This window comes from Cyphomyrmex costatus, unplaced genomic scaffold, assembly GCF_001594065.2.
Source record: "Cyphomyrmex costatus isolate MS0001 unplaced genomic scaffold, Ccosl1.0 scaffold10, whole genome shotgun sequence".
Taxonomy (NCBI): Eukaryota; Metazoa; Arthropoda; class Insecta; order Hymenoptera; family Formicidae; genus Cyphomyrmex; species Cyphomyrmex costatus.
This window is the reverse complement of record NW_017274954.1, coordinates 943,973-966,603: the sequence shown is the minus strand read 5'-3', so window position 1 is coordinate 966,603 and position 22,631 is coordinate 943,973.

The window sequence follows — 22,631 nt, the reverse complement described above, 5'->3', positions numbered from 1 at the left end:
AGTCAATAAAACTAATATTATTGATTGGTAACACTTAAAAAATGATTTGGGTCATTCTAACCTAGAGTATCGTCATGTAACTTTTTTTAAATGTGACCATGAAGGGTTAAAATAGATTAGAAAGTTTTATTTTTACTTTTTTCATTATATTTTTTTATCAAGATGTTATTGATGTCTAAATTAATATAATTAAGTAATTAATTTCAGGCGCGTCTCTAAAAAATTCCTTTACAAGGAATACTTATGAATTACATAAAATAATACATATATATATCTAAGAGTTTCAACCTTTTAAACAGTTTTCGCGCGCTGTTTATAATAGTTATTTATATCTTTATTATGATGAATGCATTACAAAAATAACGTTATTTTCAACTCTATTACCGGAAATAATCTGAAGCAGTTGTCATCAATTTCACTTCACGTGATATCGATCAGACATACGAAGCAAGTACCAAAGCCGGCACGCGACTGCCCGCGGCGGGAATAAAGGAGCCGATATGAGTTGGCTGCACTAAAAACTCGGAAATTCCCGTTGGCGGTCTTGCTGCGAAATCGGCACGCGCCAAGACTGATCTCGAACGTGCCACAAGAAAACGTCTACGTACTCGATACTATTTATTCCGGTTCACACGCTCCCGTTCCCACGAGTATCGAGCGAGTTACGTCCGTTCTAAAGCGAAGGGAGGAAAAAGAAAAACAATGAGACGCGAAGAACCTGGCACCACGATTTGCCAGGTGGCACGCGAGCAACTCGAATGGACAGACGGACGAACGGACGGTATCCGAAGAAGCTCAGCCCGCTGTACCAGATGGAGGTCTACCGAGACACTGGCGACTTCTCTCGTTACCAGGACATTCGCCAAGTCTCTCGCAAGTTGAAACCAGAGAAAGAAAGAAGAGAGAAAGAGAGAAGGGAATGGTCTTCTCATTCTTTTCTTCTCACGTGCACGGTGGCCGAACTCACTCTCACTCGCTCACACTCGCTACTTTTCATGATTTTCTCCTGCCTCCCCGCCTCGAAGGCTCGTACTCTGGCGAACACGTGGGGAGAGTGAGAGGTCTCCGTGAATGATTTCGCGGAGGCTTGGCCCGAATAGCCGCGTATATGTCACGGTAGCGATCGAAGAAGTTGTTTCTCTTCCCATGAGAAAAATGTAACTACATTGTTGACGATGGTTAGATGAAACTGATGGTTGGCGTAGGAGGCAGATTGAGTGATTTGTTTACATTTCTTTGACTCAAGATGTGTATCTGATCGTGAATGGATCAAATATTATACTACTGTTTTATAGGATGTACGCAACTTTAATGTTATCTGAAATCATAATGCTATTATTATATGAAACCATTGTATGAAGTCATCATACTATCACAAGAAACCATCACAGAAGATAATATCAACTCTTCAAATAAAAAATAGATAAAACTGAGATACCTATATTTTATTGAAGTTGACGTAAGAACTTTCAGTTTTTATGTTTTCTAACCGGATGGATCATAAATTAATTTATGGTTTTTCTGAATTTCTCTGTTAGAGTTATTTATAATTATCGTTTGACCGTTTTCGTTAAAAGTCTGATACAGATTAGCTTTATATAAATAATGTATTTACCACCAGGGAGAGCGGGAAAGTTATGACTTTAAATCTTTAGTCACGGCAATGTTGCGTGATCGTTGCAAATATGAAGTAGAACGCAGATTCGTCTTCCATAATTCCATCTTACGCGAAAACTGCCGATAAGTCGTTCATCATCGAGTCGGTGGATTAACAAAACGTATAATCACGATCGACCTTTAACAATATATTTTCACTCGCATGATATCGTGATGTAAAGAGAGTGGATTTCTTCGGAATGCCGCGTTCCTGGTTCATCGCGATCAAGAATTTTGTACCTTCACTAAGACTTTGTAAGCTGCCGATGCGACGTTGCCTTCAACCGTCATAAGATATCGGTGCCATCGCGATACGAAAACTATGATACGTTTCGATTTCACTGACCTGAAACAATCTCTTATTGTTAGTTTATTTTTGCAATCGTTGCTGTGTTACAGTCTTCCCAACTCACCAAAACTTGGTTGATGGTTTTATATATTATTATATCGACAACGATTTATAAGTGACACGTATATATAAAATATTTTGTAGTAATTATTTCCATAAATATATTTTCATTTATACATATTTTAATATGTAAAACTATGTTGTACATCTATATTATAGATTTGAGAATCTATTACATGATATCTTTCCATGTAAAGTAATTTTATAATCTGATTTCTTTCACTTTTATTCTTTTCCTCGAAATACATTATGCTGTCTAGTCTCATCATATCTGTTCTGTGACGTAATATATCATGATCTATTTATCCGAGCTGTAAATTAGAAGTTTACCACGAAGTGACACATAAATAAAGATTTGCTTATCTGATCGTTTTTATTAAATTAATTTTCTGTTTTATTCTTACATTTAAATGTCAAATTGCAAGAGAGAGATAATGTCACAGATAATACATATTTCAAAGCTCTTTTTACACATAACGTATCTATATCCTCCTTTCTTCTTGTTGAACATTGTTACTTTACTGATTGCAAATATTGTATATTGTAAAATCAATCGCCCAACGTCGTCGTTAAACATAAGATAGCATATTACACGATCAAATCAGGTTATATCTCGATGTACTATATATATTACTATATTGATATCAGATATACTGTTGGTCTGACAATAAACTAAATCGAATACATGCTGGAGTAAAGCAGTGCCTTACTAACAGGCCAATAAAGTGAAACTATTTTAACCCTTCGTGTGTCTTTGGATTAATGGTGGCAGTAGCTTTGTAATTTGTAGTTCCGGTTGTGGTCAGTGATCCGTTATTATACAGTAACTTGACACATGACAATTAGTATGGACATATTAGTATGGATATTATGTTGGAACATTAATTTTGTAAGAGAAGTCAAGAATGGATAAGATTTAATGTCAACACGTAATTCACGATTTTAATATTTTGTATAATAATAATAATACTCTTTTATAAAATACTTGTACGTGTGCGTGTGTGTGTGTGTGTGTGTATAGAGGTTTGGAAATCAATGAGAAGCGCCAAGAGTACCAATAAAACTTTCCAATTGTCTTGAAACTAAATAAATTAAGATAAATTGGAAAACTGACTTCGAATCTCGCTTCGCGATTCGAAAATTGCGGACGATGCGGTAACGTTGCAAATAACGAAGGTAATAATTTATATTGCGCCACAGCAATATAATCGTTTGCTTTTAGCAATGAGAAAGTTTCCAATAATTGACAGAGATGACAATCCCGTGCGTTTTGTGAAGACAGGAAATCATAGACACGGCGTTATTTGTATAATGATTGCGTAATATATATCGTTAGTGATTATTAATTGAAATTGCAAACTTAATTGTTAAATGAATATAGATTATTTTATTTCATTTAAATAAAAATGTATTATTAATTTAAATTAATTTAATACACACACACATTCTGTAACTCGGAATTAGATAAAATTAAAATATAATGAATAAAGAAACGACTATCTAAATCAAGCGGTAATAAGATTTTTTTGTATAAAATAAATTTATAGTTTACAATGTTAGTATAACATAAAAATAAAAATATATAAAGAATAAAAAAAATAATATTATAATATCGAATGTTTCGGAACATGAGTTACATGAGGATCTTGTAACACTTGCGCTCAACAGAATCAGACGAATTTGTAAAGATGTTTTCACACATTTTATTGCACAATTTCCACATTCACATAAAAATAGGAGAATCAATTTCTTCAAAACAATTGTATTACACCATGTCGCTTAAACAGTAAGATTATTCATCTCTATGACTTTGTAACATTTTCAAAAATCGCTGAAGAAGGACCCGTGAGTTCCGAAACGTTCGATATTATTATATTATTTTTTTATATTCTTATATATTTTTATTTTTATTTTTATGTTATACTAACATTGTAAATTATAAATTTATTTTATATAAAAAATCTTATTGCCGCTCGATTTAGATCGTCGTTCTTTATACTTTGCATTGCAAAAAAGGAGCGAAATCTAATTAAAATGTAATGACTGCAAATATATTCGTAGAAAAATTTAGATAAAAACGTAGTTTTTCTATAAAATAAAATTTATTTTCTTCCATGAAAAATATTCGTTATAATTTTTTTGCTGTCATAAAATCTTTGATCAGCACGTCCGCCCTTCATTAAACTTTCGTACCGCAAACTAATGAATATGTACATAACTCTCAGTATTTCCGCTTTAAACCACTAATGGCTGCTGCACGTTTTGTTGCACTATTTTAATGAATTCATTGTGCCTGACTTAATCACTGTAAAGTTATATAAAAAAAAGAAGAATTGACACACTGCTTTTTTCACCTCTCGTGGAAATGTAATAAAGTACAATTAACATTTCAGTGATTTTGTTAATGCAATTTGTAAACAAGTCTCGACAAATTAATTAGATATTTTTACGCGACAAACTATTTGCAATCCTTTAGAATAAACGTCACTAATTTAATACGCACGCTTATTAATATAGACAGGAATTTTACGTAAATTAAAAATAGTAGTGTATTTAGAACACGGTGCAAATTAGAATCAAATTTTCTAGAATATACGCGGTGACTGTGATAGCGCGTAATCAAATAATTGATGGGTTAATCGCATCATAAACAGTAATTCCGACAATCTGCTAAAATTTTCTCTTGATTGTCCGTCCTGTTATACGTCAATTAAATACGAATGATTGCATTGAATATAAAATTAATCCGAACATTTATCTCATTTGGTTTAAACAGCGCTTCTTTCAATACGTCTGACGCAAATTACGGATGATAATACAAATTAATATCTCTAATGCGCATGGAAATCAACGTGCTTATCTAATATATCTAAAAATAACGTTTCTTCATTTTTGCGTGTATTTTTTCTTTGTTGGTGTTGTATTTCCAAGATACAACTTTATTATTCAAAATTCGTGCTTTATCTAGCGATGTAATTTTCATTCGTTCTCATAAACCGGAGACGCGGGTGTCGAGTTCGCCGCAAATTTGCGCAACGCGAGCGCAATAACGCGCAAGAACAGCGCATTGACGCCGCCTCTCACCTGCACGTTGAAATACTGACTTCTATAATGGAATAAATAAGTAAGCGGAAGAGCCTGTGTCTTCATGGCAACCTGGCATTTTAATTTCCCCCTCGAGATATTTCATTTCGCTGTATATCTTCTCCCCTTCGCTCCTTCTTATCACGCAAATTTCTCTCGCAATTCACAATTATTTTTCGTATTTATTTGTACGTATCGCGTTTAAATTTCATGAGAATTATTATTGGAGATAATAATTCTCTTGAAATTTAAACGCGATACAATTGAACGTACATACTAAAGTCCTATATATTTGCCAATTATTGCAAACATTCCATAAAACTCCGAAAATATTCGTGTAAAATAGAACAATGTTACCTCGAATCAATATTTAATTCATCTTCACGTTCTTTATCTCATTGCTCTGCAAACAACGTAATTGCATATCCTGAAAATTTAATTTTTTTTTAATTAATGAAAATAATTTTTCTTTTCTTTTCTTGCACAATTAATAAAATAAAAGAAACAAAATCACATTTCTAATAAAATAATTATAGATTTTTACAAAAATAGTTTTTGCAATATAATCTTGAGAAGAATTATATATTATTTAATTAAACGATATCTGATCTGAAATTTGAAACATATTTATAATTACACATATATTTTATTATAAATTGTATTAATTTTTTATTTTCTCATCATTTTTATAAAATTGAGGTGTAAAAAATGTATATTTTTAGAAAAAGAAAATATCTGTGGTTATTTTTTAACTTTAAATTCTGATTATTGTGAGACTTTATGTAAATAATTGTTATGTATTATGTCATTCTTGTGTCCAACAATATTTTATAAATTTTATAATAAAATTTCATAGCAAAATAGAACAAGCACGGATATTCGTTAACGCAACTTGTGTACGTGTGCGTGAACGAGCATGAGCGCGCCATCTTTTATTAAAATAATACTTTTCAAGTGTTATACAGAAATGTCCCGTAATGCTTTTTCTGTGACCTCATTTCTAAATGAACCACCCTTTATCGACGCTGAACCGCTCCGCAAGAATAATTCAAATCTTTTTAAGCGCTGGTTGGAAGATGTCGGAATATGGTTAAAAGGATCATAAAAAGGAAGAGGAAAGGCAATTTATTCAAATTTCATCTGACTCTTTTGTGATTCGCGATGATTTGCTAATGTCAATAAGGCTTGCAATGCCATAATTTTACAATGTATAGCATGAAAAAGAACGTGCTCTTATCGTACATTCTTACCACAATATTATCTCACGTTATCATATAGGAACTATAAATATTAGGCGGTGATAGCACCTTATAGACGTATCTCAAGCGAGTGTTGCATAACGAATATTGGGAAAGTGTTTTTGCAAATCACTAAAGCAGACATTGAATTCTATTTCCCGACACGGCTATATGCTCGCTCTCCACCCATTTTCCACTCTACAAACGCTCTTATCCTCCCTCGAGATGTCATCCATTCCTCCCTTTTATACGCAACATTCTCGTTTTCGAGAATGGCTGCAACGTTTCTGTCTAGCGCCCCAACCATTTCCGTGTTTTTGCTAGACAGTAAACGGCTATCACAGTAAGTGCAGAGAATGCGTCTTTTCTATTAGTTTCAATGCGTTATCCACGGAGAGATATTTTTGGTAGCCATTTTTTAAATAGAAATAGTAACAAAATAGATCGATATTCTTTTGTATTTTAAAAATGAAATGATTTTGCGTCACTTATTGCAACACACCGCTGCCATCAAAGTAAAATTGTAATTACAACACAGTATATATTTTACAAAATAAAATTTTATTTTTTTAGTTAAAATATATTTTATCTGAAATTAAAATAATTTGTCAAGTTCACAACATTGTAATATTTTTGTAAAAGAAAATTGTTTTAATTTTTATTAAAATATCACTTTATGCGTATAATGATTAATATTTATATATGTATATATTACCTTCGTTTAAAAAGGGTAAAAAGGGGTCTTGTGTTAATTAAAAATATCTTAATATTTTAATTTTATCTGTAAACAGCTTTACGTAGACTTTGCTTGAAAATGGAATAAATATTCCATTAGGCTTCTTTTATAAGAATGTGTCACGAGAGGATGATGTGTAGCCAATCGGCTAACGACAATTCGATTTTCACGACGAGGGTGTATATAGACTACATAGATACAAATTTCACGTTTCCGTACTGCCTTGTGCTCTTTCCGTACAATGCACTTCAATTAACGATAATCGCCGCTTTCGCTAATTACATGCTCCTGCGTTAATATCCAACTAACGATCGCCGACTTGTCGCGCTGATCTAACACGCATCTCGATAACGCTCGACTCGCTTTATTACGGGTAACACTGCGATAGAGAATACTGGAGTTCTAACAGAGATAAGCTCACGCATTGTCTTATGCAGAGCACGAGAAGTCGAACTGCTTTTCTAACTTACTGACCTCTATCCTACAATGTCTCTTGACGACCGCAGGAGTGGCCAAGAACCACACTGATCTCTCTCGTGCAAATTGCTTTGTCGTGGCCGACAGAGCCGCGCTCCGAGTTCTTCGTCGATCGTTCATGAACTACGCAAATCGAGTCCCGCTTATATCAGACCGCGAAACTCTCAAACTTCTCTTTGTGACCGATGGAATTCGCTCAGTCTTAGGCTTATCAGTCAATTTGCAAAGCATTCAATGTCGTAGTCTGTGTTTACGGGATCCTAGCTGGGCTAATTGTTCTCTCCTGACTGAATTAGCGCTTAGACGAGACGGGTCTCCCTGCTGTTTGTGGCTTGGGGCAATGTGTATTGGCCCGAATAGAGGACTCGAGCCAATCTCGATGAGTGATTATGCGGTTATTTAATCAGATTTCTCACAACGTTTAGCAAGTGCGTCGTATCTTCTCGGTCTAATCATGTAGTCAAATGAAATAAGTCTAATATTGAAATTGCTATATTTCTATTTTAATTAAAGCTGCACGGAAATAAGTTTTTGTTACTTATTACTTTTACATAATTATTGTGCATCTGTTAAAATGTTACATTGCTTTTATAATCACTGAAGTAATAAATTTATTAATATGTATTTTTAATATTGTGTGTGTGTGTGTGTGTAATATTTTATTAAAAGTAAATAACTTACTTTTTATAAGACAAGCAATAAAAAAAAAACGTTAAAAATAATTACATTAATGCAGTTAACATGTATCTAGCAAAATGTATATATTAATAATTATAGAAACTTCTATATTATTTGTTTCGTTAAAAATTATCATCCATTTCTTTCCAAATTCCGTAAAATTTTTAACTTTTGAAAAACATGCATGCAATGTTTCTCCAAAAATGTATTAAGAACGTAATCAATGTCGCATAGTTCTAAAATAAGCAGTTTCTTTTCATAAATCTCTGATCAATATTTCAGAAGATAAAATAATTCTACGATAATGATGTGTGTCATATCTTTTTATATGTGCAATCTCAGAAAAATAGAATGAGAAAATGTACATGAGAGGAAGCGAAACTCTTTCTCCTTGATCGTCAGTTCCTGTCTATTGCTATTATTTTGCGTACTCCTATAAACATCCCTATCCATCAATCGTCGCGGCGCGGCGTAATATCCACGAGTGCATACATGTTCTCATATATCTATACGCACATATACTTATACATTCTATATGGACTGAACAGTGAAATCACAGCTTTTCGATCAGATTTTGAAGTGCACTATAAAGTTACCAACGAACAGTAGTTCTCAAGGAATCACCCACGAAGAATTTTCTTGCGATGTTCTTCTTAAAAAAAATAAAATGCAACAATAGGGTAAACACAATAAGACGTATTCCATTTACTGTTAACACAAGTAAACATTATGATATTTCCTGAAATTGCTTTTTTTAAACTTTTTTTTCTTTGGGCAATCATTAAGATATTTTTATTCTATTCTGTTTATCGGTAAAAATTATTAAAATTTTATTAATTAGAAAAATTATGATTTTCTAAACTACAGTATTGTATTTAATATAATTGTTAATAGGCAACATGAATCACTACTGGGCGCAATTCCTTTATCCCGCAGCCAATTACAATATTTCATTTAACAAATTATGACCATATTATATGTGCGTTGTTTAGAACATCAATGATTAACAGCCATGGACGAAGCCTTCATATTGTGCGCTACTAATTGTAAGTCATAGAACATACAAATAAAACGCAAATGTCATATATTATATGTATGAACAATAAAATTAATAGATATTTGATTGGTTATTAGTAATAATATTACACAGCAAACTTTCCAACATCGTTCAATAATATTTTCTTCAATCTGATATTATTTTTGTATTGTTTTTTCTAGAGTAAATTGCTGCAGAATAAAATCAATAAACAGAACAAATTTAGATGTGCCCAAATATTGACAGATACTAACACAACATTTATTATATGTTGTTATATAATGATTTATAATGTTATATTTATTTTAGTATATTTCTTATTTGTATGTTTATGAAAAAAAGTTTATGTTTTCTTAAATTGTCGACAAATTATTACTAAAACGTTACTAAAAACTTTTTTTTTAAATTGTGATTGTGAAAACACGATATAATATGTATATATATATATATATAAACTTATATATATATATATATATATATATATATATATAATACCAATGATACACAACACAAAATTTGATGAGTTTCTATGTTCTTTTTACTCGGATTTAAATTATTCGATTTTTATCTGTATTTCTTTAAAAAAAATAACTGGAATAGCTGAAAAATATTGACTTAGTATTATTGTACGGTTGGTGATTAATATTGACAAGAACATATGCAAAGTTTATGAAACACGCATTTTTACGAGGTACGTTGTTTGAATTGGTCACTACGGAATAAAATCGTTGACCTAGCGAGTGAATCTGCGTACATTCGGTATACAGGATTCAATGTACAGGATCGAATTTATTTTACAGAGCTTTTTCATGCCTGGAGGTATTTTGGGGCCGTGTAGATGAATTTTTATCTGAAACGGACGTGTCGATGAAGCGTGTACTGCTACAGTTTCGATCTTTGTTCGAACAAAGTAAATTAAACGGCGACGTAGTAAATCTGTCTGGAAAACAAACATGTACACTCTTCTAGGTACGTTCGCATTTTTACGAATTTATTCTTTTTTATTCTCAAACTATCGCGTCTCCGATTAGTGTAGAATCACTGATTTATCAATATTTCTCGTACAAAAGAATATAGAAAGATAAATAGAAAAAGTAAAACATAACGGAAGAAAGAAAAATAAAAATGGCAAAATATTGCCAAAAATAAAATGATCTCACAACTGAAAAGAAGAGAACACTGATTTCTAGAAATAGAAGTGGTAAATATTTTTTTGTTGAAATCAACTACCTACACGCTTTATGGGCTTCGCATAACGATATAAAATTTTATATTTGTTCGCACAGCAAAACATTCTCTCAACAATCAACGATTTCTTGTTTTCTATCTCTCTCCAAAAGTGCTCTCCTCGACGATAGCTGAATTTCTGCTTGTCATTCCGATATTTACGCGGAATTACGGATTTCTCCTCGAAACGAAATACAGTCCATTGCAACCGGAAATCCTTGGCAACCGTACAAGTTGGCAGGCGGAAGGCTTCTTTAATCTTCAGATACCCCAGGCGCGCAGACAGAAATTGATTAGAAAACGCGCCTGGAAGTCCTGAAACTTTCTTTCTGAAACAAGAGAATGCACATTTACGCACCAAGTTTTATTGCACAAATATTACATTATATAAGTATTATAGTCGCAACGTTAGAAAAACGTTACTTTTAAGAAAAATTATTTTTTGTATAAGTGTTGACAATTTCTAGTTAGTAAATATAAAACGCAATGTAGTAACGGATGAATACAAGATATGAATTTGGTACACAAATAGAAACACATCCACCACGTAACCAATATACGAGGTTGATCAAGTGTCAGTTTTCACGAAATTTGTTTTTACGGATCAAAATTGTATATAAATGTACAATAGTTACCTATAAAATTTTCTTATTACATTATTTATTTTCCATAATAACTTACTTTATCCTTTATATCAAATGTTATAAGAATACTATATTTGATATAAATATAATCTGAAATATTTGATAATCCCTCCTCTATATTGTTATAATAGTTTATACAGATTCTTGAGTAAAGAAATTTGATGGCTTTTAATATTATAGAAACTTTATGGCATTTATTTTTTAAAAAATTTATAGCGATTATAAATTTTTATAATATTTTGACGGATTGTTAAACAGTAGGTATAGAGCCTTTATTCACAAATCAAATCATATCTCCAATGTTATTTCACACGAGTTACAACTAGTACGGATTACTTGATTAATTAATGACTCCTCTATATTCACAGGGATGACGTTTCGTTATGCGAGCACGCTTTGTTGCACCGCGGCGTCCGGCGCCGTTATTGCCGTGCTAATTCATCTGATCGGCCGTTTATTAGCATTACACTCCTAGAATGTAATTCCATGTACGCGCCGTCCATTAGTGAACGCGTAAACCTATTCAGACATCGAGACAACATTACATTCGAACAACACCTCGCGCGACTGTTACAAGCTCCGTCATATGAAGAACTTACCAGCAATTTCGTGCCTGTAGGAGCAAAATTAACTTTTAAAAAAGGAATAACTTTGTTTATATAAACTAATCGAAAAGAAAAAAAAATAAAAATATTTTTATCTATACTCTTCTTTATACAATTTTATATCTTGAGATTTGTTAAATATTTTATTTTTAAATACATGTGATACAACAGTAAAAGGAATTTTTTAAATAACATAAAAGAAAGAGGATAAATGTACGGTACGTGTTACTTATTGTACAATTAGAGAAAAAAAACGCGAAATTACGGAGAGATAAATCAACGAGTAATTAATATCTCACTTCTTTGAAATTAATTACGCGTCAGTAGCGAGTAAACTGGCAACGAACTTCGAAATTTTCTACGTCTTTTGGATTTATGTTCGGCCAATCACCGTGCACTTCATACTGTCAGTCCATCAAGAAAAAGACACCGTGAAGAAATAAGCTCGACAATCTAACCCTCTCCTTTTCTCGCCGCTCACCCATCCGAAGGGAAAACGAGCATCATTAATCGCGTCGCGGAAAAAGGCTAGAAAGGACTTCCGCGACTGGCTTTTACCTCTCGCCAAAGACAAAGAAGGAGAAAACGGGAAGCGAAAGAGGTGGTGGATGAAGGAGACAGGAAAATCCTGAAAAATGTCAAAAAAGGAGGCGGTAGCTAGGAAAATGCTGCGGCGTGTTGTCAGGGTGGCTGGGGTCACCGCAGACAAATAGACAGTGTCAGTTTTAAAGCGTCCTTCCGTTGTGCAAAGGCATGCGCCAGTATTCGCGGAACGTGTGTTCTCTGGGAGGATTTTTTCCTTATCTAAGGATGACCCGTTGGTATAGTGACCAAGTGCGACTCTCGACAGTCATGAGTCGGTATTCGAAAACGTACCATAAAATGCATTTCGATCGTGAATATAAAGATTGTAAATAAAGGAATACAAATTAAAATGTAACTTAAATATAGACTATTATAAAATGTGGATTAAAAGAAATTTTAATTTTTTCTTGCAATAAATTAATATTTGCAAGATCTGAGCAAATACTGATGTAATTGTTCTGAAGAATCAAGTAAATAAGACAAAATTTTATACGTCACAAATAAGTTATAAATCCAAATTCAATTCAAATTATAATTATAATTACATTAGGAACACTGATGAAAAATTGTTAGATAATGAAGCCAACTGAGTGTAACATATTTTTATGAGAATGCCGCTGAGAGCGCTGAAATAAAAATTTGCCTGTGAGATAAACGAGAACGTACGATAGTTATTGAAAAGGAAAATCGTTCGTTCCTCTTCAGAGATTTCCTGACATTTTTCCCTTTCGCACCTCACATGGATGTCCCATAGAGTTTTGAATTTATCGGCCTCCTACATTCTCGCGCTATCTCTTTCTAGTCTTCTCCTAAGATCTTACGCCTAACCCGCTGGGGTCTGGATGCTAATGGAGTTTCGTGTCTCTCCATAGTGGACGATTGAGTAGAAGAGGTCGAGCTTCTTCGGTGAATGAGATTGCAGAAACTCAAAGTATTTTCGCTACGAGCGAAGTTTCGCGTATACCTTAAAGATATACAACAAAGAATGATAAAAAATAAGACTCCTTGGCAGAGTTCACAACGCGAGAAACATCCCTTAGGATTCTAACTCGGTAGTTCTACCAGTGTTACGTGACCTAAATCTCAATTTAATTCGTCGTACACTCCGTTCCAAATTTCCTTCGCCACAAAATTTCCCTGTATTTTTGTCTAAAAATTCTCTTAATCAACGTAATCAAGATCAAAAACTACATGTTTCTCTATTTTACTCCTAGAATTAAATTGGAGACTAGCCAAAGTTATTTTAGTGTAAAAATAAGACGGTTTGATTTGTATATTATTTTGTTACCACATACAGAGAGTGCATGCTATATTTATATTATTTCAAAACAAAAAAGAACTATTTCTGAAGTGTTCTAAGGAAATTTAACATGAGAAAACGCCGCATCTCATTCTTGACATGGTCGTTCCTTGATTATTGCAGAGGACTGCAAATTTATTGCCGTGCGACACGTGATCGCCCTACGCGCGTGAATTCCTCCTGGGGGTTTCTTTCCTAGAACCCCATATCCTAAACAGTCAAATAAATGGCTGCGGAACGGATGCTCGTGAATCTTCTTGATTACCCGTCCTGAAACCGCCGCGCCGTTCTGATGGCGGATCACATGGCCGATCTGCAATGATGCAGGACGTAGCAAGGAGAATAGAGCTCATGAAACGCGTTATACAAACTACGAACAATAGGGCCTTGTATAGCGGCAAGCTGTTTGCGATGAGACTACGTCCATTTAGCGTTACGGAATTTTAATGACAATTTAACTTGTTCTATATATCGAACAAGGAAAGTGCCTGTTGCTGCCTGTGGCGTTGTTATACCGCATTGTAATGTTCGCGTTTATTCAAGATAAAAATATCTACAACGGTTCTCAGTTGATTATCAAGTCGTTATGCATTAGCGAGTTTTCAATAATAATACTCATGTAAAATATGATTTATCATATACAATAAATAACACAGAAGTAGGTAATTCACTGAGACAAACTGTGTATTTGTTAATTTGATACATGTCTAAAAATACCGTAGATGCAAGTTTAAAAGTACTCTACACAGTTTAGGCATTAAATTGAATTACACCGTACTTTTGTGATATAATTACGACACTAAATAATATTTGTAAAAGCAGAGATATGTACGAGAAAGAAAAGTTTTACTGAAATAACCATTTGAATAAAAATTTAGTTGGATGTCGTCCAGAGACTTGTATGTAACTACGCGTACACGCACAAAATGCAAAAAGAACTAGTCTAGGTCTTTCCCGCGATTTTTTTTCCGTAGTCTCATCTGCATTCGAATGTCGCAATTTGAATATTTAAGTTGCATCGTCGAGGCGGGTTATTTTTTCGTATTTCTGATGGTGCAATTTATTTCGCTATTTTATGCTTACGGATTCATAAATTAATACGCGGAGCGAATATTCTGTGTTCGTCACTCATTTCCTTAGCCACAAAGTTCTAGCAGTTATGAAAGTTAGAATATAAAGGAAAAACGAGATTTCATCTTGAGAATTTATGACTAAGGTTTGTCAATCTGTAACATAATCGAAAACATAGTTAGGAGTTATCATGTCATAGTTGTGGATTTATCTAAAATTGATAAATTGATGAATGTCTGATCGAAGGACTGATAGAGAAAAACATAGATGAACTTAAAAGTTACCCCTTGATTTCCTAAAACTCGCTCAAATAATTGTGGCTTTCTAATTAGTTAAAAAATCGATATACCAATTAACGTAGTGACTAAAATTTGGAGCTACGCTAAAAAAATTTCGGATCTGGCAACGAATGTCCAGTAATTATTGCTTCATTTTTTTTATTTTAAAATGCAAATTGCAGTTTAGTTAAATGTAAAACATCTTTCTCACATTCTATTAAATTGTACTTTAATGATTGCGGAAACTTACAAAATGCATTTAATAGTTAACGAACATGGAAAATTGACACACTTTTGGTGTCATTAAAAGTTTAACTGTTGAAATTTAAATAATGCTTGGTCTCTAAAGCGATTTTATAATGAATAACAATATATGAAATATATATATATATCCTATATGTATATGAGAGAATAATAATTTTATAAAACAATAAATATATATATATATCTAAGAGTTTAATTTTCTATATCTATTATTCTCTATATCTATTAAAAAGAAGAAATATTTTCTGATGCAATATAAATTGAGATTATATAATATCAAAAAATAAAGAGATAATAGAATAATAATTATTTAAATAATATATTCTTTCGTAGTTTTCCTTGAGGTCCATTTATAGATTGTCTATGTATGAAGATTAAAATATACGTTTAATGACATGAAAAATCAACCTCTATGACGATTTATACTTTTGTGATAATAATTTGATTCGTATATGAATTATTCAACAAATTATTTATATATGAATTAAATGATTATTGCAAAGATATAGTCATCGTAGAAACTGATTTTTTATGTTTTTTATGAAACAAGTTGTTAATGTATAATGTAAAAAGATATATGTGTACGTAATCGTTACAATAATCATGACAGGCACCTCGTTTCGATGATTAAATAACGCGACATTGATTTACGTGAAGATACAGAGAAAGAGCAAGCGAGCGAGCGAGCGAGAGAGACATATATCCCGCATATAACGACATTTACCTCAGGTCGCGTAAATTGGCGGAATAATATATGTCCACGGCACGGTAGGCGAACGGTAAAGGGTTATCGTGGAAGCAACGCAAGCGAAATTACAATGTCGCGCAATGCACATTCGGTAAGCCGACGAACCTTCGTAATAAAACACGCGCGAAAGGAACTGTTTCACATTTGCGTTTTAATTAAAAGTACATTGTGCTTTTTGTCGATTCACGCGCACGCACAAACGAAGTAAACGTTACATAACTTTACATGTTCGTTCGACCGGTCGTTATTCTGCATTACTCTGTTTGGTAATTAAACAGTTCGGGGCCTACTATTATTTTATTGAAATATCCATGTTCCGTGTCCCCCGTCAAAAGTTTCAAAATATAAATCCTTGTGTCATTTTTGAACGTCCAATTACGGATCTGTGAAGTTTTAACACAACATTTCATTAATATACAAAAATTATGACATTTTCAACAGCACTTTTCACAGTTCTACAGCTTCTTATTAAAAAAATTGTTCCGTTATTTTTATAATGAAATATCAAAAAATTGGAAAAAGCAGCAGCCGAGAGTCCGTATAAAAATGTTGACTTAAAATTTTAAGACCTAAAACTCTGGAATTGCAATAGATTTTTAACACAACACTTTTTCTCCAAGTGTTATGCTGTCTCAAGATGTATTAAAATTAGTAATTATTGAAACTTTTTTGTTTTTAAATTTCCTTTATTAGCACAACTCGACTAGTACTAAATTTTAAAGGAGGAATCGTGCTAGGTTTTTAAAATTAACACGCCATATAATATTATCTGTTATAGTCTTTTATTATGAAAAATTCCAACTCTTTTTATTTTTTTAAAATGCTTTAAAACTATGAAAAGCTATCAAAATTATTTTTTTAATATGATGAATATACTAACTTCACAGATTCTTGAATTATTCAAATGATTGCTGCATTGGTGTGATGAATTTAATTTTATTTATTTTTAGGGTTAAGGTTAAATTTCGTATGCTACATAGTTGGAATATTATTAATATGCATTCCTGGATGTACCAAAGAAATTTTAATAATAAATTTAATAAAAATTTTTTTATCAAATTTTGAATCACACAATCTTTGTTTAATAAAAATTTGATAGAAAACTTTCACCACAATTTTGTAGTGTTTATTATATACATATAACGAAATATACAAAAAATTACATTTTTATTATTAAATATGTAACTTAAAGCTAAATTTTGTATATATTAAATTTTCTAAATAAAATTTGCTAAATATCAAGACAAGAAAGAAAATATTTTTAAAATAATAATATCTATTTAACGAGCTTTTCTCTAAAATAAAATTTTCAACGTTGTTGTCTGTAAAGAATTTTTTAGCACACACAATATTAAAACTAGAAAAATATTTATTTTAGAAATATCATATTTATACAAATCTCATGTTATGTTTGTCGTGCAAATAAAATTTAAATAAAGTATAAATATTTTGTTGTGCCTCTCTCTCTCTCTCTGCAATAAGATACGTATTATTTAGCACTTTGTAATATATAGTATAACATAAAATGCGCTATTAAATCTTAGCAGAATAAGAGTGATTGGCAGATATATAGTTATCATCTAAAATAATACTTGTCAAACTGTTTTGATAAGAAAATTTTATACAAAAATCCAGTGTTCATATTGTATAAAATATTTTCATAGATAATTGTGTTGCATGCGTTGGAATTCTTGGAATTCGTTTTTACATGTGGAATTAATTAAAATGTGCGAAGTAAAAGTGATGTCCAAAGCTCTTTCTTCTCCATATGAACCGACTTTGCCACTGCTTCGCATTTGAGCTATCAAAGCACTTTGTGGTCGGCCACAGTGCCACAATTGTGTTCGTACCATCCGCAAACACGCGCTTCACAAGCCAACATACCTATAGACTTCGTAGGATTTTCGTTGGTTTGTCAAGAATAATTAATGAAAATTTATCAGTTCTCTTTCCTTGCACCACAACCTCTAATCACATTTCCTTTGCTAACGCGATTGACGATAAAGCTTTTTGTGTTTGTCATAAATCTTCTGCCACAAATGCCCTCATGAAATACATTATGTTGTAAAGGAATTTAATACGTTATGGTATTATACAGCTGATTCTTAATTTTTACGACAAATTTTTTGCAAATTTGCGAGCTCACGTTTTTAACCTAACGTATATTATTATAGTATTAAAAAAGCATGTCTGAGAAAGACAACAATTTTTGCAAACTGATCGATCTTTCATGATATAATTAAATAGAAAAAAGAATATTATTATTAAAATTATTATGTATTACAATAACATTTACTTACTTGCTCTCTAAATTCAAATACATTGTGCTTTTATAAGATTTTAATTTAAATTTTAATAAAGTATAATTAAGTTTTGTGATAAAAATATTTAACGTTGAATATTAAAATATTTAAATGTGCAGCTCTATTCTAAAGTTTCCTCAGTAATCGGCAAAATCGACTCCAAATATATAGGAAATTTTGTCTATGAAAAGTTCAGAATTCCAGAAAATATACTTACATTATATTATATTTTATTACCGTGATTAACTTATTAGTTAATACATAATATTTACCATCTTTGATTGAATTAAAGTATGAAGAGTTATATTATGCACCTCTTTCGTTTTAAATCTATAAAAAATTTATTCGGTATCTATTATTTTAGCTCCATTTTTTATACAGAATGATGCATTCTCTTATGCATAAAGTTATTAAATATTAATGTAAGATATTATTATAGATCAAAATAATTCCCATTCAGCATTATTAAAAGAAATGGTGCATAAAATCGACTAATACGCTTGCAGCCGGAAGTGGCGCGATAATTCATTATCGATTAATCATTGAAACACAGACGAATGTAGCATTATATCTGCACTGCCATTAATATCGATATCAGTTTTCGCGATTAACGCCGATTCGCGACGGATTAAACTCGATTCACATTCGCGCAAAATCGGCATTTCATGTGAAAGTAATTTACTCTATAGGAACACATCACAGAAAGAACTTGAAAACATTGTTTGTCTTTTTTAAGTGTGTGTGTTTCTTCTTTTTAATATCATGAAAGAAAAAAAGCGATTTGCTGAAGATGGAAGCCTTATATTGTATATCATAAATTAGGATTGTTATAATTTTAATAAATTTGATTTCTTGTATATAGATATAACATACATCTTACATCAATTATTATTAATTATATTGATTGTTGTGATCGATATGATATAATAAAAATAAATATAAAAAGTTACATCGGCAATATTGAAATCTACTTCCACGAGATCGGTTTCAAAGAAGCTTCCATTGGTGTACGTCGTGCATCAATTTCACACAAACGACAGAAATCGAATGCACCCTGCGCAGCTTTAAGGCTCCGCAAGCTGCCAAATATCAGGCAGCGTTTTCCTCAGCGACACGAGCGAAGAAACCCTCTCTCTCGGAGGGTTGGGCGACGCGGCGGTGTGTTCGCTTGGGTGTTTCGAGGCCGCGTAGTAGGGAGCTTGCGCCTAGCCAGGCCGACTGGCTCGAGCTTGCGAGCTTTCTAGCAGCCAGTCGCCGGCTGCCGGGCCACGACCTCACATCAACCCGGCTGCTCGTTCGGTTGATTCGATACTGTGCGAGAGAGCTTTCTCAGCCACGTTTCTGCAAATCTCTTAAATTCGTATCTGAGCTTTTAACGGACTACATCTGCTGCAATCTTCATCTACTCACGAAAATGTCACGAAAAGGGACCAGCTCCGTGAAGTTCTGTAAAACTGAGTAAACATTCTTTACCGTCCGCAATCTTTCTCGTAAAGTGTCCAATTATTGTAAACTTTTGCAGTTATACTCGTTACATTAATCGTGAAATCGTTTAATTGACTTTTACTTGACTTTCTCATAATATTATTTCCAACAATTATATTCCACGAGGTGTCAAGTGAAAATTTCCGTAGTACATGGACTTAGTCGAAAAATAGGTACAAGTTTTAAGCGCGGAATTCGGACATGTAAGAATTTGTGTCAGAAATTGTGGTATCGAGGGTTGAAGGTCGAGGTCGAGGGAGTGAGAATTACATCGTGTGAAGCAAGTGACGCCCATCGGTTGTTTTTCCGAGGAACAGCGGAGTATGGCGGATGGGTGACAGACGCGGATCCACTGCAGGCTGAAGGTGTTTTTCAGCGTCGGTGGGACCATGTGAGGCTTCGACCATGAGGGTGAGCATATGATTATGTAGCTTTTTTTCTAAGTGTCAGTGGTTAGAAAATTTTCGTTTTTCGAGAGAGCTTCTCTTTTATCGTAATACTTTTATATGATTCAGATAATCCAAGACAAATGCGATTTAAGAAATCCGACGAAAGCATTGATGTCTAAATCGGATATTAGAAATCGTGACGCGAATCGATCAACATTACGTAAAAAAAGTACTGTGAATTATTATTGTGTTACAGTTAAAATGATTTGAGAGAATTGGGATTTAAATTTCGTATTTACTTTCGCCAAATATTTCAAAACTTTTTATTATCAAAATTACATAAACCAAAACTCACTTTATCAAATAATAACAATAATAACATTACAAGTTATAATATATAAGCAATTTTATTTATATTGCAAACATAAGATTTTCAAATATATTGAAACCAAACAATATTCAATTTTATCTAATATTCAATTATTTTAACTATTTACTCGTAAAAAATATTTATATTAGTTATTTTTGCTAGTATTTAAAATAACGTATAATCATCTTATAAAATAATTAATAAATGATTTGTTTCAAAATACAATACATGATTATTTTTATTTTAACTACCGTGTTCATGTGGCAGTTACTGAATGATTTAATTACTTTTAATTTAATATTTATATCTAAACATATTTTAAAAATAACAAATATATTAATATATTTATATATATTATACAATATATAAATATATTTAAATATAAAATTATCTGTTTTTAATATTGAATTCAGAAAAAAATTAATTAAATTCGCGTTAATTAATTTTTATTTTATTTAAAAAGTAACATGAATTAATATAATTATTTTCTCTGTTTATTTAATCAAAAACAATATAAAAAATTTTCACGAAATACATATATAGAAAGAATCATCGGAAGTTATAATCACAATTTCCATTGAACAAGCATATGGTATACCTGTTATAGCTTTTCACCTCTTCGAAACAATTCCAATTATTTCATGCTAACTAATCTCTGTAATTGATTAACTGAAAGCAATTTAGTAGCAAATTATTTCTCTTGAAGTGTATATCAGTATGGGTGCCGACATGCTTTGATATGCACTTGCTACATGTTACTCAATTTTAGTTATGCTACAGACCATTTGCAGAGGGAAAAAAATACGTGTTGAAACTGCTCCAAACTTTGTTTTATGATGAAATATATCTTTGTAAAAAATATAATTTCTTGATAAATTTTTATTTGTTCAAAAGGTTTCGTAGCCATTTATTTAGAAACTTATATTAAGAATTTAAGTTTTCATCTAAATAATATTAGTCTATAACTGCCTTTATGGAATAATTTAACGCCAAATAAAACGCAGTCGAATGCGACAAAACGTATAATAAGGAATGATTCAAGTGACAACAGATTAAAGTCATCTGGGGAATTACAGTTAGTTCTCCGTTGCTGTCGACCCCGTAACACCAACGCCATAATACCCCTAGGCGAATTTTCATCCATGGTAGTTGGAGCGCAGCGTAGCATAACTTCTACAAACTTAGAGTCAAATTGGGAAGTATCCTGAACTGCGGTACTTCGAAATGACTTAATCGATGATTTTGTATCATCTTAACTCTATCTGCTAAAATAATTATCTCTCCTAATTTAAATTATATGCACAATAAGGTCTCCATTACAAATAAATTTTTATCTTATCTTTTAAATTATTTGTATCCAAATATTTTTTTCGTATTACATCCATGCAAGTTAAGAGTAGATATAAAATATGTATTTAATAAAAAATGTGTAGAAGATTTTAAAAAATTACATTTAATTTAATTTAAGTATTAAGTAAATTTGGAAATTAAAAGTTTTTAAATCTGTTTTTTTGGATGTAACAAAATTTAATTTAATATTTATATTATACTATCTGAAAGATGATAACAAATCATTCTAAAATTCAGAGAGGTTTCTAACTACATCGTCTCTGAGATGCTGAACCACTATTCGAGCCTATTAAAAGATGCATACCATGATAAACTCGGAAACTCGTCGCCATACTAGGCAAGTTCGGTCGCAAACTTGGGTGGTAAATTTTATTTGCACGGCTAACACGTCGGTACTTGCCGAAGATTTTCCCCTTGATAGTTTCGGGCACAGGTTGAAAAAAAATCGAGAGACACTCACAGCGTACTTCACTTTAAGCTCCAGTTGGCGCGAGAAATTTCGAAAAGTTCGAGACAGGTGTCGACGGAACATCCTCCAAGATAAATTGCACGTCTCGTCTGTGATAAAAAAAATTCTATTTTAAAATTTCAGGTGATATAAATTAAGCTTGCAAGTATTTGGTTTCGTGTTGTAAACTTCATTTTTGCAAAGTAATTTTACTGTGATTACAATCTTATTTTAATTGGAAATATTCAAA